We start from the raw sequence: 11,715 nt of genomic DNA, 5'->3' as shown, positions 1-11,715 counted from the left end.
TTTATACTGGAGATTAGAATCGCCTCCATTTGTTGCTATGGGAACACATGGAAAAAAAGAAAACTACCTTATTATTATTCACACTGACGAAATCTCCTCTGGGGTCTGCTTGATGCCGTGTTCCCTCAGTCACTACTGTGTGTGCCTCTCCTGCAACAGCCAGCCTGTTAAGTGTGTTAGCTTGGTTGGTCTCTGGATCCAGATATATATGGGTATGTGTGCAGGGGGGCAATACTTCATGTGATGGAGTCCTTGGAGCTAATCCTTTATATTCTCATTTACCAGCCCTCTTCTTGTTTGGAGGACATATGGGTTCTCTAGTCCAAAGACTGACTCTGGTCGCAGAACAGCCTGTCTAGTGAAAAAGTGACTTGGAGAGCAGCCTGGCTCTGGCTGAGTCACTTCTCTGCCAAGGCTGGTCCTGTGTATGTCACTGTTTGCAGATGGAAGTGTCACTTACAAGCAAGGCATCCCCTGCCTAGGAGGGATGGAGGGAGAGAATTTGATGTTCTAAAGCAGTGGTGCTCAATCTTCTTCAGTGAGCCAGATGGGCAATGCAAGATCCCTCCACCGGCCGGATTCGGCTGGTGGATCCAATCTTGTGCGTGATGCAGGTGTTGTGGGGCCCCATCTGGCTGTGAAGTGGGAGGGCATGCCAACCCCAAACTAGCTGTGCAGGGGAAGGGAGCGTAGCCTGGCCTTGATTTGGCTGGGCAGGAATAGGGTTGTGGCCCAACTCTGATCTGCCCTGTGGGGCCAGGGATTTTGGCAGCAGGGAAAGGTGGCGGTACTGCCACTGCTCCCCTGCCACCAAATTCCCTGACCCCTGGGGAGCCCCGCAGGTCTGATTCCAAGGTTCAATGGGCTGTATTTGGCTTGCAAGCCGGAGGTGGAGCTTGTTCTAAAGAAGCTTTTTCCTTGTTGGTGCTTATCAAGGGTTTGGCCTCCATCTAATCAACTTCTTTGTGAGCTCTTCCCTTGTCGGTTTCTGTTTTTCCATCCTTGACTTCTGTCTCATACCCACAGCCATTGTTCTGATCTTTCCCCCAAGCATCCTACCATCTTCAACCCACCCAGCCCTAATCCATTCCTCCAATCTCCCTTTGCTTCCTCTTGTGCACCACTGCATTCCTTAGCTATTCTTGTGTTTGTTTACCTCCTGTCTGACTCTTCTTTTCTTCCCTATCCAGCCTGTCACTAATCCCTAGGGATTTCCCTTTTCAAATAGGTAATAACATAGAGCTGGTTGGGTGGTTTTTCCAGTGGAAAAACTGATTACAAATTAAATTAATTTTCATCAAAACAATTTTTTTCAAAGTGAATCTTTGATGCATTTTGAGACGTGTATGAAAGATGCTATACAGAAGACCTGAGTATGATTACGAAACCATAAGGACTTCATTAAGGGAAAGTGAACAGTGGCATTATCCCTTCTGCCAATGGATCCCCTCTTATAAGGTTTTGGCTGGGGGGAGAGTAGCAGCTACTGAGGGGAAATTCATGGAGTTTCTAGTGCCCTATATGGGTTCTTTCTACATAAAGGATGATCTAGCTCCTGGTGGGGTCTACCAAGTGGTGAAGACTTCTGTTCATCTGAAGAGCCGTGAAGCTAACATCTTAGATGAGATTTGAACTGTTACCGCTCATCTTCTGCAGTTGACAGCGTTCCTCCCTTGAGGTGTTACTTTCAACCGATTGCATTCCACTAGGCCTGGGGTGTCAAACTTGCTTGAGGGACTTAGCTTGGATCCAGGCCACAGGACTTCTTGTGGAATCCGGGGTGCGAGAGCTACCGCAGTCACCATCATGGTGGCAGTAGCAGAACCAAGGGGGTCCAGCAGCAGTGGTGCTGTCCAGGGCTGGGCAAGCTCACCACTGATGGCTGTGCCCAACAGGGATGAAGGCCTCAGATTCTGTGGGAGGGCACAGCTCCTAATTTTGGGTGCCTACTGGAAGCTGTCAGACTACATTGAAAAACTCTGTTGGCTTGATATGGCCTCTGGACCACATTTTTGACACCGCTGTACTAGGCAAACAGACCCAGGAGAAACAGGAGGCAAGTTCCTAGCTCATATGCATGGTGTTGCTGTCTCCTGTAGAGGACAAAGATGAAAGTGATCATGTAGCAGAACTTGTTTGTTGAAGATATTTGTACCATAGTATAACCAGAGTATAGGGTCTCGGAGGAAGATGGCAGTCATTATTTTAGCCCTGGAGGCTCCAACACTGGGCTTGAACACAGCGTTCAGGATATATTGAAAGAGGATAAAGCATGATCATCATTTGAATGAGCTGCATACTAGGCAGTGTTCATGAACTGAAGGTGAGGTGGATTCACGCAGGGGGTGTAACCTGGGGACAGACAATGTCTCTTGCTCTTCTGATTGAAAATCTTTCCAAGGCAAAATCCCTTCTGAAGAAAATATTTCTGCTTTGCTCTGAGCTGTGTGTGTGTGAAAAATAAACAAGCCCCTTGGCCTCCTCTGCTTAGTGCTATTTTAAGCAGGGTTTGGACTTGGAGAAAGCAGAGGAAAATTCTCATGCTTATATGTTTAGACTACAAACACCATTCAGCCCTCATGGCTGGCATTCATCAAACGGGAGCAGCAATGCCCCTAAAACATCCTTGTCCCTAGTGCTGATGTCATGGGAGTAAAGGTAAAAGTTATTGGAAGCTCTTAAAACAGTTCAGGGAGTTTCATTAGTGGTTTGAGTTAAATGATCATTAACCAAACCAACCATCTTTCCCTCTGTTGCACAGTCTTCAGGCTCTTGATTCAAGTTGATGCCCTCATTTCCAAATTTCTCCAGTCTCTGTAAAATCTTCCAGTGTAATAAGGGCTTGGATTTGTGATGGGAAAAAAAAATAAATCTTTTCTAAAGTTCTAATACCAGCACTTTATTTCTTTAAATCATCTGTGTCAGTTTTAAATTTAAAAAGTACCCAAGTAACTTTTCATGTCTGTCTTATGCAGCAAAAAAGAAACAAAGCTACATACTAATCCCTCTACTACCTTATATTATCTTGAAAATAAGGTATTTAAATAATATACTTAGATATTGAATACAATCTGCCTGATTGTCAGAAGAGTTGGGCAAGATCACATCCCATCAATTTATAGGTGCTCTATAGCTTCTACTGAATTAACGTAAATATAGACTTGTCTTAACCTTAGACCAGCTGAGGTTGAAAACTTTAGCCTAAATGACTCATCTGAGCTCCCACAGTATATCAGTGGCAGAGTCAGGAATAGAACCTAGGCATCCTAGATGTCAGGCCCCACTTCCAGAATCATTTCTCAGGTAAATGCAGTGTCAGCTGAAACAACTAGTCAAAAAGACAATATAATTGCAGCTGTCTACTGAATTAATTATCCTCTGGAAAAATACTGACAAAACCAGTCTTCACTGTCATGTCTCCAGTCCAACCTTTCTATATGGTCTGCTCCCAATATTCTGCACAGGCCACCACTTCTGGTGTTGGTGTTGCCAAATCTTGTGGGGTGCATTGTGGTGCTGCAGGGCATCTCAGGAGAGACCAACCAAATTTCAACAAAACCAGTTACTCTTCACACATGCAAATCATCAGCTAAGGCAATGAGTTAAGGAAGTTGGAGAATAAGTTAAAACCACAAATAAAAAAAAAGCCCTTGCTTTAAATGTTCAGATCGAAATGACTCCTTTAGCTTAAAGCATGGAGACTTTCCTGCACTGGCTTTCGATGTCTTTTAAAAAATGAGCTTTGTAAAACAGATCAGTGGGGGCTCTTTAGCTCCTCTGGTGCTGTAACTACAGCTTGTTCTAGTGTAATTCCTTTGACTCTCCCTTTAATACCTTGCAATTCATTTTAATTTTCTAGTACCGGTGTGCTGCTTATGTCTCATGTGGATGCAGTCTGTGTTCCCAAGATGAATTTGCCTTGTGAGGATTATACTCAGGTAGAATCCCCAGCGCAAAGGCTGCTGCTGAAAGGCCCCATTCTTCCAGGCCTTGAGTACTAGTGAAATGAATTGGAGTGGAGAATGTTTAGCATCATCTAGATTTTTGCCCTAAGGACATTTGTTTTGTGACATGGCATTGGACTCTTTTACCTGGGTCTTCTGTCCCCACACCAGTTCATAAACCCAGCATGAAGTTAGTATTTTCTACTCTTGATAGTAAGTCGGAAGGTGAGAAACAAAAACATGCATGTGTCAATAATAGGGTGGCTGTTTCCATTTGGAAGCAGAGGTACTTTTACTGAGGCATAATGAGGGGTAAGTAAGATGTGTTCAATTAGCTCCAGTCCAGAAATATAAAAGGTTTCAAGTGCCCTTCTCTCAGAGGCAGAGGAAATGATAGGCAAAGACAGCAAGGTCCTGCAGGAAAATCCGAGAGACAGCAGCATGTAGAGAGAAAAGCATAGGCTAAGAGTTATGTTCTCTGAGGCTATGAATAGACGTCACCCTTATTGCGGGAGAAAATGTTTCTCTCAGAACAAAGCACAAGTAAGCGTCCAGATGTCCTTGTCACTTGTTATGGGATAAAGCCCCCCCAAAAGTTTTCAGGATAAGGGATACTAACAGTCTGCCCCAAGCTATCACATAGGATGTCTGAACAGATATCACAGGACAAGCAGGCTAGTTGGTCTTCAATGCATCCCACAATGCACTGTTTTGGCCCCAATCCCAGCCCCTCTTGAACTCTAGGCAACCACTCTGGCTCTAGTTGCAGAATTGTACTGCCCCTACCTATGAATAGCCCTGCATGGTGATTTGCCAGCCATTTCATGCCTGACATCCACCTGAGATCAGCATCAGAGCCTGCATTCACTGAACCAACCTCAAACATCACCAACACCAGGTACCCTCATCCACCTAATCATCCAGCTACCAGGCAGGTCATTGGACCCATCTGCCAACCACCAAGACAAATTTGGATCTCCATACCTCTACACACTCATCCATCCTCCTTTCACCATGGCCCCTCAATCCAACTGCAACACCGTGAACCTCCTTATTGTCAATGAAACAGTCATGTCTGAAAATGCAGTGGACATGACAGCCCCCACTGCCCAGGAGAGCAAAAAGAGCTCCAATGTGTCCCTGATTGAAGACCCACAACCGTTGCAGGCTAGCACAGCAAATGAGGCCATCCCACCAAGCCAAGCAAACTTGCTGGCCCTTTTTTTGAGCTTCATGGATGCCAAAATGGACCCAGGCTCAGACAATGAGGGCCTGGAGTTTCTTGTCCTCCTCCATCTTCAGCATCCCAGTTATCCCTCTCCCAACAGGGATCTGCTGCCCCAGAAGACCTAGCCTGCAACAAATCCCACTTGTGAGTGTTGTGTGCTAATAGGTACTGCTGTAGGCAAAGTGGGCAATTAATGGAACTGACATTACTTTTGGACACGTGCCTGTTAATAGTTGCCGAGTTGTTATTGTATTGTGGGTCTCAGTTCAGGTAGGGAGTAATTGACACCATTTAAGGTAATTGCCTTAATGCCTCATCAATCCCCCTACCAAGAACACAATAGCAGTAGAGAACAGAGCTTCAGATATGGCACTAGCTTAAAAGTTAGCAAAATGCACTGCTGCTACAATGCACCACTTCCTATAACCTATGCCTTCACCATGGCTCCTGCTGAGCAAGGAGCAGCGATGGCCTTCACTCCCATACAAGCACTCCATAAAGGCACTTAATTACAAGCCAGCAAGCAAGGGAAGAAGAAAATAAACAGCTTTTAAATCACTAGGTTACCTGCTTGGTTAGTCAGTGCAGGCCACTGAGGCAGTTCAGGTTCCTTGGTAAGTGGCCACAGCATTGGTGGGACTGTCCAGACTCTTCTAAATGCTGGTACTAGCCACAAAAGACAGTCTAACCCTCTCTGGTCTCCCATCCTAGCAAACCCAGTATGTGCAGTCCGGGGCCATTTCACAGTGGGAGGGGATGGGTCACAGGGTAGAGTTCATGGATAGTCCATGTGGAGTCACAGGGTAGTCCATGCGGAGGAGGTGGCAGCAAATCACCCACCCCTAAAATGTTTTTGGGCCCTCTCACTATAGTCTGTCAGTATGCTACATACAGCTTGGTTGTGGGCTGTTCACAGCAGCAGTATGCTGATTCCCTCAAGACAGGAGTGGGGAGGGGAGGCATAGGCAGATTAATTAAAAAAAAAAAAGGTAGATTAATGCATGGGCCAGCTGGGTCTGAGCCTGGGAGGCTCCTGCCTCATTGTGGACAAAACCGGCAGCTGGGCCGGGCGTACGCGATACAGTGGGCTGTGGCTGCCAGGCTGAGCTGTAGCAGGGTGACAGGCTGGTGAGAGGTTGGTCTGCACCACACGCACCTGGTGGGCAGCAGCTCTGCACCCCCAGCACCGGCTCCAGCATGGACCTGCGGGCAGGGGCGGCCACAGCTCCTGCCCTGGGCCTGAGGGCAGCAAGTCCTGCTCCAGCTGCTGCTCCCACTGCACTGGCTGGGGACGGAGCCCACAGCTGTGGGGCAGGGCCTGGGTTGGGGGGCCAGGGCCAGGGACCCAATGAATCTTAATCCATCCCTGAGGGGAGGGGGATGTCTACTTCTTTCACATTCTCAAGCTGTGTGTTTTGAGCAGTGCAGCAGCCGCCTGCATGCAGCCTTTGTGAGTTATTAGCTGACAGTTAACTAGAGAAAAATCAATCGCACCCCTCATAGCGAGCCCATCAGACCATGCAAGGAGGTCATAGTGGGTAGTGAGGTATACCATTAGGCATTCTCTGTCATTTCAGGGCAGAACCAAATGCATTGGTGACCCACTGTAGCATGCCCGCCTTCTCTGCAAGTCAGTCACGAGGGACCACCATCTCTTGCAGTAAGAGGCAAGCAAAGACCACTGGACTAGACATGCAGCACTGAACAAAGGTCACCCTCACTATGGGATTAGGTGGATCAGCATGACATTGGCCAGGATGCCAGCATCCTGAGGTTATAGACAAGGGGCATTAGAGGGTTCCAGTGCAACAGATCATGCTCATCACCAACCCAAAAGGGCAGGGCGCATCTCATTGAGTGTGGCTCCACCCCCATCAACCTCAACTGGCCCACTATGTTTTACAGCCCCGGTGGGAGTTAGGGACTCTGGCTGTATCCCACGGTTGTTTGCCCCATGGCTGCCCAAGCATGCCCCCTACTCTGCTGAACCAGGTCGCCAGGGAGCATGGGGGAGTGGAGTTACCAGTTGAGAATCAGCAAGGCAGATAAGGCCTGTCCCTTGGCTGGACAGCTTTGACACTGCTTTGACACCTGACATTTGCAGCTGGTGGCAATGACACTTTGGGAACAGATAACAGCCTCAGGACTTGGTCAGAGACTGGCACCCGGCAGAGGAAGACCCTGCACCTGCACAATGATGGGCATGCTGGCTCCTCTGGAGGAAGCCAACCACTTCTGTGCTGTGGAGGCTCAGCAATGGAGGGAGAAAGAGTGGATGTACCACCACCAGTGCTTGGTCATGGTCAGGCACAGAATCAAGGAGTCATGGCACACTGCTACATGGCTTATCAGGTGGCATGCAAAGGTTGAGGAGACTGTGCAGCCATTGCTGAGTGAACAAGCAAAATGTTCAGGGAGTCTGTGAGGGTTTCCTTGAACCTGCAGAGGAAAAGCATCCTTGGTGCTTGCCACCCCACCCCACAATTTAACCCACAAGTGGAACTGTCCAGTATACTCTGGGGGCACATGCTGTCATGGGGTTTCACAGTCTTACAGTGGTCCTCTGAGGCAGGAGCAGGCACCCCCACCTATAATGCAGGTGAAGCCTGCAGCCTGAATTATCTAGCTGTGCCTGCTGCCACTTGAGGACATGCTGCAAAAACCTGCTGGGGTCATGCTAGGCCCATGGCATGCTCACATTCACCAGGGACAAAAGGGGTCTAACCCAGGAAGGTTTATGGGGTTCCTGGGTTTTTTTACATTGTCGCAGCACAAATGATACCATGACAAATACAAAGTCTGGTTATACCGTGAATGACAAGTAAAGTGAAATCTTAGGAAGAAGTGAAATTTGGCCTTTCCCCAATGTGTATGTACTCCAGGTAGAAACCTGACCTGTTTACAGTGTCTCCTGATCTGTGGCTTACTTCTATGAAGTCATCAATTATTTAAGGATCAGCTATCCATAGAAATGGGGATTGATTGGTGATTAAAGCTTGTGTGTGTCAGTATTTGCGATAGAGAATATTGAGATACCTTGATTTTGTCACACAGGCTGCATCTAGATGAGCGTGGACATTTGGTTCCCCAGGGACAACTGGCAGTGGCACACCTTGTGCCACTGCTAGATGTCTCTGGGGAATGCCTGTGCCACATACCTTCTGGTGAGTGGCAGGTTACCCCGGGTGGGGTAGGGAAGGCTGGGGCCAGCAACTGTGCCAGCCCCAGCAGCCTTACCTGAGGTCCTGGGGGTTGGGGAATCTGCAGCCACATCACTCCTGCAGCTGTGAGCCTGGTCAGCACCTGGAGTCTGCCTTCAGCCAGTCAGGCTCTGATTTTGGGCGGTGTGCACTGCTTCCATGTGTGCTGCCCCGCTTTTTTTCTGCGCAGCTTTTTTTGATCCGGGGATCTCCCAGGGTCAAAAAACCCTCCTGTGCTGCAAGATAGCAAGGTAGCAGCATGGGAAACACCTGAATGTGTGGTGTGTGGTGCCAACGATGGGTCCACAGCACCACACTGCATGGCCACACTTGTCTGGATGTGGCCACGGAGAGCACTAAAAGCTGCATGTGCATGCCAGTGTGATAAACTCCTGGTCACTCAGACATACAGGGGGGTGATTTCTCAGACATAAACTATACATTGACCGCTTGTTTCCAAACTGTGGCTCTCAAGGGAAAGGCCATGAACTCTTTCAAGATGCTCCTGGGCCCATGTTTTCTGATTCAACTTCTCTGTTTCAAAACCCTAACATTTTAGGATTAAGTGGTATTAGCAGAGGAGTATATGTGGAGGTTAGGACTGGATAAGCAAAGTTTGCTTCCAGTCAGGTCTGCTAGGAGTATGGAAAGCTGTGAGGTAGCCCAGGAGGTAGAAAGGGGGCTGAAGAAGTGGCTGTAGGTCAAGCTTTGAGAAGTGGTAGCAAACGTAATAGTGAATCCAAGACTGGAATATTAAGATCTTCTACAGGTCAGGGTTGTTCTGCACTGTCAGAGCCATAGGAAGAAAATGTTATATTGCCCCTGACAGCACTATGTGTGTACCAAACCTACTTATCCCTTCTCTCTCTGTCATGAGAAGTGAATTTACTTTCAATTCTGAATGATAACAGTAGCCATGGCTGTTCCCGTGGAGCTAATTACAGGCCATGAATACTGACGGGAATGGAGCGCCCTGGAAATGGCTCTCCTGTTCCATACCTGATTGGCATGGGACACCTTGCTGTCAGCTTTGCAAGTGGCTCTCATTAAGTCAGTGCTAGAGGCAGGCAGTTGTGGCCGTTTGAGAACAGGTAAGTGCATGTTGCCTCCATTGCCAGGGCACCCATCGAAAGAAAACACCCCACAGGAGCTGGGGCCTCCCCAGGGGCAACCAAGTCAGAACCAGTAAGTCTCGAAATGATTCTAGTTCAGTGAAGCATCCAGCCAGGGCAGCTGGCATTTTGTTGTTGGTACCTTGCAGTGGAACCCACTGTGTGGCTGTTGGGTGGTATTATGCCCACTGTAAAATAGTCTGGGCCTCCCCCAAAACTATCACACTGTCAGATCACTGTCCTGTGAGTTTGCTTTCTGCATATCTATGAACAAGGGTGGATCTGGGGGTGGGGGTGGGGAGGATGGTGGGGGAGGGTGTACTGGTACACTTGTATCCCTCCTTTGATTTCTGCTCCACCCAAAGTTTAAAACCAACTGCCTGAAAGTGGCAGCAGCATTTCTAGTCAGGCAGTTCTGAGGGAGTCAGTTGACTTCATGGTGCATTATAATCTACCTTCTAAATGATCCCTTCTAAACTCTTCATTCTACAGGTATTAATGACCCTCTCTTCTTTTTAATAGTCTTGGTGGTTCACCAGTCAAGGTAGCCTTTGTTCTGCAATTCTGCTGTCTGTTAGCTGCTCCTAGTAATGAAGCTCCTATTTCCCAGCCCTGCAGATTGTTTTAAACTCATTCCAGTGAAGTTATATTTGTTTTTGTTTCAATTTTAAACTGAATAATACAGCCCTAGGCCCCTAGTATATTAGTATTTTTTTTTAGTTTATTTTTAATTGGAAAAAGATATGTATATTTCATAGGCGATGATGCATCTGACCATCTTCACCCCTTTTCAAAACTGTAGATCTGCCCATGTCTATGACCCATAACATAGCAGGTGTGGTCAACTGAAAAGAGCTAACAGGGCTTGGCTAACACGACAAAAATCCTCTATCATTCATCACAAGAAACATCAACATCAGGGGCTTAATCCCTTCCTCAAAGGTTATCAGTTACTCCATTCAAGTTAATGGGAAAATTTGGCCCTATTAATTGTGTTATATTTTGCATGGATTGTCTACCATCAATGGCCTATAAAGACCAGTGTGGCCTACTTTGAATTCTGTGTTATGTCCATTGCACCCCAGTTATCAAGAGTCCATTATTGCTGGAAAGGCATGGATAAAGTTAAGTCAGTCACCATTCATTCTTCTGCCCCCATCTCTTGATCTTGTGACTCTCTAGCCCAGACCTTGGTTGTTGCTTTCTAGCATTTTACCTGTTGCTAAGCTTAAATGAACATATACTATGGCTTTCCTCTCCCTTCCTTACACCCTCATTAAGTGTCATTAAAGGGAGACCTTCATTTCTGCTGTACAATAGCTTAACTAAAAAGTGTTTGAGATTCTACTAAAAGCTATAATCATGGAGTAAGGATTAAAATAGTGAAAAGAGAGATAGGTACAGAAGAAAAGAGAGAGAGAGAAAAAAAAAAGATGGAAATTTTCTTTTAGGAAATAGAAAATCATAATACAGCTTGTGATTTCCACCCCCACCCAGATCCTGATACAGCTTTGTAAGGCATTCTAAAGATTCAAAGTGATTTAAGGAAGCATCACAATTTGAATCAAATATCTGTCTGTTTGTCATGATACCCAGCTGCTAAATATTGATAGCACTTACAATAGCAAGAGGAACCCAGGTCTCTTCTAGCAGTTGGTGGGATTCTGTCCAGGAAAGTTTGGGGGATATCACAATATATGGATTTTATTTAATACTATTTGGCCTTAATCCAACAAAGCAATTAAGAACATGGAAGAATTCTCATATATTTCAAGGGGACTGTGCATGTGCTAAAGTTCTTTGCTGAATCAGGGCATTATGCAACAAGGATAGATATAATTAGAAATACTTATTGTGATAGATTTAGGTAGTAAGAATAGTATTACTTATTTCTGGACACCCGAGTGTCTCTAACTAGTTAGCAGGCGCGCACTGCTATATGGATGATTTTACATTTCACTGATTTGACAGCACCCATCATTTCCTTACACGGAGTTGTCCAGATCCCTAAATCACCACTGTCATCATTAGTACTAATTGGCTCCCTTGTTGGCAGCCTCTAGAGAGTAGCCAAGGACTGAATGGAAACTGAAGACCCTACTCCCTCCAAAGCATTGAGGCACATTTGTTGGTGCAATCTGTGTTTCTCTGGTAACTTACATTTGTCAGATTGCTCCTGTTTCTCTGGAGATAAAGAGGATTTCACTATCTAATCTGGTCATTTTTCATCA

The sequence above is a fragment of the Alligator mississippiensis genome, chromosome 1, assembly GCF_030867095.1.
Source record: "Alligator mississippiensis isolate rAllMis1 chromosome 1, rAllMis1, whole genome shotgun sequence".
NCBI classification, from domain to species: Eukaryota; Metazoa; Chordata; order Crocodylia; family Alligatoridae; genus Alligator; species Alligator mississippiensis.
This window is presented reverse-complemented; position numbering follows the sequence as displayed.